The sequence below is a fragment of the Stegodyphus dumicola genome, chromosome 9 (assembly GCF_044657685.1).
Source record: "Stegodyphus dumicola isolate Sdum_Otavi_A_Nest chromosome 9, ASM4465768v1".
Classification (NCBI taxonomy): domain Eukaryota; kingdom Metazoa; phylum Arthropoda; class Arachnida; order Araneae; family Eresidae; genus Stegodyphus; species Stegodyphus dumicola.
Genome location: NC_140776.1, coordinates 71,390,251 through 71,396,250, shown reverse-complemented (window position 1 = coordinate 71,396,250; position 6,000 = coordinate 71,390,251). Strand labels below are relative to the sequence as shown.

Below are 6,000 nucleotides of genomic sequence, written 5' to 3'. Positions count from 1 at the left end.
GAAATTACAAAAGAGTCTTGAATTTCGTAGTGCAATAAGAATAATATCTGTTAAGTTGGAAGAAAGACTCATTCCTAAAACACCTATTCGTCATTTATGGAAGGCTCGACTGTAGTAGCCGAGTGATAAAGATCGCTGAATTAATAGGGTTTCGACCAGGATTTCGATTCCATACGAAAGGCTTCATCTTTTAGTCCACTCATATCTGAATTCAAAAACTTTTCAAAATGTTCGTAGCGTTGACATTTTCTATTGTTAGGATCAAAGTCAGAAGATCTATACTAATAATGAAAGAAATATATGCAAAATCTTATTTTGGCTCAAAAAACTTTCATTTGTCATTAATTTCTCTGTAAAACATAAACTAAATAAACAAGTAGATTCTGAAAACATCGGGGTCGATTTTTCTTCGTTTAAAGCAAGAAAATTAAAATTACAAAAGCGCCTGAATGTAATGGAATACCTTTTTTTCTAAATTTCAGAGTTATTTGCTATTTCTCAATAAGGTACTTTTAAAATTTACTTTTATATCTATGTTATCGTGTTTAAAATTTTTAAATTATCACTTGTATTAAATTTCTCAGATATAAAGTATAATTACAAATGCCATAAGTGCTATGCTACTATTTAGTATAGTTAATTTCATTGAGTAGAAAAATATAGAGATACAGTTAATTTTTATTATATATAAACGCGCGTATATACCTCTCTACCTCTCTGCCACCTAAATATTATACAATTTTCCTTTTACAGAACAAATCAGTTCACAAAACTATACACTTAAAACGTCTGATTATTGGATTATTTAATCTATTTATTATGCAACAAATGCTAGTAGTAGCCGAGGAAGCACTAACAGCATTCATGGTGATTTCCAAAAAGGCCTGCAAACGTTTACAAAATCCGCTGTTTTTTATTCTGGAAGATATCCTGAAGCGGAATACTAATATCTAAGACTACAGCTAACGTTCCAAGGCGTCTGGTCTATTAATGACGCCAGTGTTACAGCCATTGAGTCATAATTGCATCAAATTATATGCAGATTTATTATTAGATATTATTAAACTATCGAATGTTCTCATTCTCAAATGAACCAACCATAGCTCACAAGTAGCCTAAATATCTGAAGACAACAAACATCGGTAGTTCATTCTGGGTTTCTCTTTTATCGCCTAATTTAGAGAGCTGCATGGATTTTTCATGGCTTTCTGTGCAAAAACCTAAATATGGATTAGTGTCCCTATAAAGTCTCCTTCAAAGTTCTTTCTCTTAGAAAGATAACTTCCTATCCATTCCATATGCTATGCGCAGTCCAATCCTAAAGTATTTTAAGTTTATATTAAATAGGAAAAGAAGAAAGTTATTCTACTTTATAAAGGAAGCTAAAAGGTCGTTTAAAAATTAACAATGAATCATATCTCTGCGCATCATTTTTATTTCTAAACGAACATAGAAGCAACAAAATTAAAACATTAACATTGTTATAACGAATGTAAAGTTTTAATAAACCTAACTGTACCTATCTTATTTAACCACTCATCAGTTATTCAAAAATACGTCATTGCCAACTTCCTATTTACAATAAATATGTAGATCCTTATCACCAACATATTGTTACTGGAGATCTCAATATCATTGAAGATATACAATTGCGAGACCTTATGCAACTTGATACTAAATTTCGTCCAGTATTACTAAGCAATTTAGCCTTAAACAATTCAATAATGATTTTGATAAATTTATCATTTTAGCTAGTAATAGACCCAATTTACCTACTACTACTTTTCTTGAATGGAAGGCTGCACTAATTAAAGAATTTCAGCTTATGCTTTTCAAGTTACCCAATTTCAATTATTTACACAATAAAAAGCATCTAGAAATTCTTATTCAGAAACAGCAAGATAACTTTATCATGACAAAGATCGACAAAGCTAGCAACAATTTTAGTGTTATTTGAAAAACGTTTTATTTCGACCTTCTGAATAATGAATTGAATAACACTTGCACCTACCAAAAGATTACTACAAGCACTAAGATTCTTCTCATTAAATTTAATACACTACATAAAAAACTTAAAATCCTTCCCCGGAAATATAATAAGAGATTTGCAAATCTATATGCACTACCAAAATTTCATAAGACTCCGATCAAATTTAGGTTCATTGCCAATAATACCAAAAGTTATCTTAAAGAAATAGATTATCTCTTTGCACAAAAACTGCGTCTAATTCGTGACCTCATTAATAATTATGATTTTAAAGATCTACATTGCAACTGGATGATTTCAAGTAACGAACAGGTTCTAAATACTTTAAATACACTTAAAAATAGAACGTATCCAATGCTACGACTTTGAAAACTTTTATACTACTTTACCACTTGAAGAAATTCATAAAAGTTTACTTGCTTTTCCTGAATTATTTCCAGAAATTTCTACAATAATAAATACTGAAAAATGGCAACTTTTTCATGCGTACTTTTCAATAATTTTATTCAATTTAACAATAACATCTTTAAACAAATACAGCGATTTCCAATGGGAGGTAATTTTTCAAGTTCTGTCTGTGAATTATTCCTTTTTACAAAAGAATTAACTTTTATACGTTCACTCAGTAAGGAAGACCATAAACTTTATCAACACATCTTTCGATATATTGAGGATGTAATAGCCTTCAACAACTTCAACAAGATAGAAAATGCTAATATCTACCCTTCATTCCTAAACCTTAATACTACAAATACCGTGCAACATAATACAGTCTACCTTGATTTGCATATTATAGATTACAATTTTTTAAAAGTCTATGACAAAAGAAGAGAATTCAATTTTTCAACACTTAAATTAACTAACTGGAATTCCAATATTTCTAAAAGAGTCATCCTCAACACAATTTACTCACAGCTGCTTAGAATTAAAAGAATCTGCAATACAGAAAAACAGCTTCAAGAAGAAGTACTACGTGAAAATTTTGAAAAATAACCTCATTCCTCAAAAAATAATTAAAAATACCTTAAAAAATCTGGCATTAGCCTTACCAATTTTTAGATTTTTTGACTTAGATAATGAAATTTTATACTTAAAGCCCAATGAGACGGTATAAAGTGGATGGTTGATTCTGAAGATCTAATGTATAAATGTACAGATAATTTTTGTCACAACGTCTTTTTTCCTCTTAAAATGTGGCACAAAATTTAGCACTCTTAAAATTTGGCACTATTTTTAAATAGTTTTTAAAAATACTTTGACGGCTAATTCTATTCTGTTATTAACTTACGGGCGATTTTCGTTTCTGGCAGCTTGAAGAATTACGTCTTTAATTAACAAATTACTATTTTATCATTACTTCTCTTAATTTAGAGGCCATTTTAGGGTTTTTTTTTTTTTTTTTTTTTTTTTTTTTTTTTTTTTTTTTTTTTTTTGCTGAATTAGCCATTTTTACTTTTATCCAGTCCATTTTCCTCAAACTACTATGACAAAACGTCATTTTGAACTTTTTCCACATTTTTCAACGCCTTTCACCCCCTTTTGCTATGAGTCAGGTTGCCGCCAACGGACAGTCTCTTGGCATTGGCTATTGCCCAGTAACATTGTTTTTCCCCCTTTCTACGTCATCCGACAAGTTGGAGGGCAATGGAAGTGCTAGGGGGTTTGCTAGCCCTTTTCGAGTTTCCTCGTCACCAAAGAAGACAGCTTTGTTTCAGGTCTGTTTTTTATAATTTTTCTCTAAAAGTTTTTCTAGGTCTTGGCAAGACCCATGCTGCTTGTCGTCTTATTTATTATTTTTCCTTTTTGATTTAAATATAATTTACGGTTCCTTTGCAAGGTTTTAATTCTTTAAGCTCGCAGGTCCAGCCCATAAGTTCTTGTATATTTTGACTAACAGCATACTGCTATTTATTTATTCTGTACGTCGGAATTGCGTTTCCATTTTTTACACCTTAGTGTGTCAGTATATGTGGACGCGTCGAAAAATTGGAACAGAGAATTGAGACTAAAGTTTTTTGACATAGTTTATTTAATTCATTAAAAATTTGTCGCGCAAAGTTTCAATTGTCTGTTTCGACGAAACGCGTAATGGAATTAGCTTGGTTCGAAGTTCATTTTAAAAAATTTCCCTTGACAAGCCAAAATGTACTTCCAAATGGGCTAATTAACCATTTACCGCTTCTTAATTTTGATATTTTTTATATTTGACCTTGATCAATTGATTTGTATTTTACTGTGTTTTATAATCTACTTTTTTCGTTTAACATATAGGCTACTATGTTTATTTTACCTCATTCAAATGATTTGTTTTTTACTGTGTTAAAAATTACCTAATTTGTTTAGCATATAGCTTTTTTATTAATTTAACTTGTAAACATTCAAATATTTTTTTCTCCTCTTTCACACATTTCATAGCATCTAAATATGCTTATGTTGGAGTTTTCACGGAGCCACAGGTTTTGGCATCTTTTTGGCGTGCATACTAAAATTTATCTTCTAATTTCCTTAATTTTGCAGCACAATGTGTAAAATTTTGACCAAAATTGGTCTTTTTTCGTTTGTTCTTACAACCTTACTTATAATTATATATATATATATATATATATATAAATGCGTGTGTGCAAGATAAAAAATATGAATGCAAACTTCTAATATTAATTGGCTATAACCTCTTCGAGTTCTATTTTAATTTTAGAACTTCCTCGCTCTATCTTAAAAATAGCGCTATAAGTCTAAACTGGGTCAATCGAATTAATCATGCGTTCTTAGGTAATGCTTAATGTAGATACCTCTGTCGCCCAATCACTATAATAGCAAACTAAAACTTTTTAACTCGAATTGAAACTTTTGACTCCCTCCCTTCTTCCTCTGAAGTGCTGCGACACTTTGGCTTACGCTTTCCTCCTGGCAAGACGCTCCTGCAAACATTTATGCGCTGCTATGCTTTATATAAAAATTATTGTAATTGCTTATGATCAAAACGTATATTGCCTTTAAAGAAATGATTTTGATGTGCCTAAAAATAAAGATGGTGATTTGTCGAACTTAGTTTTGTCAGCGTCTTCTTCCTGTCTTTCCACTCAACCATTATGACAATCGGGATTTAAAAGCATCGGATGTTAAAAAACATAATTTCCAAGCAACACAATAAAATATTACTTATATATATATATATAAATAAATATATATAATATATAAGAGAAGTATCTATTCAACGATCAAATACATGACATGAAGTTTTTGAAAAATATTCCTTTACGAAAAATTACCTATCCATGCAATAAGAAAATTTTATTATATAGATGATATATTACATACCAAAAACTTTTCATATATACAGTAGACGCCGCTTATTGCGATCGCTCTTAATGTTATCATTCGGGTATTGCCCAGGTCTTGCCTTTTGTATACGAAAACGTGGAAAATACTTTGCTTATTGCGATCAACAGTTCGGTTGGTAGGGTCCAGGACTTTCAGTCGTTGCCATTTTGCTGTCAATTAAAAATGAAATATATAATAAAAGTTCCTTAAAATATATATTATTACTTATTTATAAATGTTGGTTATAAAGAAATTACACATAGTTAGAAAATTACGTCAGTATCAAATAGATGAAAATTATCACATTTCACAGTTATGGTCAAATCCTCTAAGATAATCATTTGGTCTCTAAATTATGCAGATACAATATATTTACTCTATTCGTCAAAATTTCTTAAAATTTTAATCAGCTAGTTTAAAGAAATCACTTATGAAAGCATGAATTTTACATTTCTATGAAATCTTACTTGAAAATGGAAATACTTAGGAAACTTGTTAATAATTTGTAGGGATTTATATTTATTTTGACTAATAAATCAAAGTTTTATTTTAAACTTTCCTATTGGCCTTCATTCCCCTAATTGTCATTGCCAGAATAGGTAAATGTTATAGCGCGCGTGAACGAATGCACATTTTCTACTCTGAAGGAAGTAGTCAAAAGCCGAGTTTCGTAGGCGAAAGAGTTAGGCTGT

General features: G+C 30.2%; 1 long non-coding RNA gene across 1 annotated transcript in view; it reads right to left on the bottom strand.

Moving 5' to 3' along the window:
• Positions 1-5,302: 5,302 nt before the first annotated feature.
• The window catches only part of LOC118199242 (uncharacterized), a 62,308-nt gene continuing 61,610 nt past the window's right edge, over positions 5,303-6,000 (bottom strand). The window contains exon 3 of the long non-coding RNA XR_004759914.2: positions 5,303-5,478. This is a non-coding gene — a long non-coding RNA (uncharacterized LOC118199242). The remainder of the gene's footprint in view (positions 5,479-6,000) is intronic.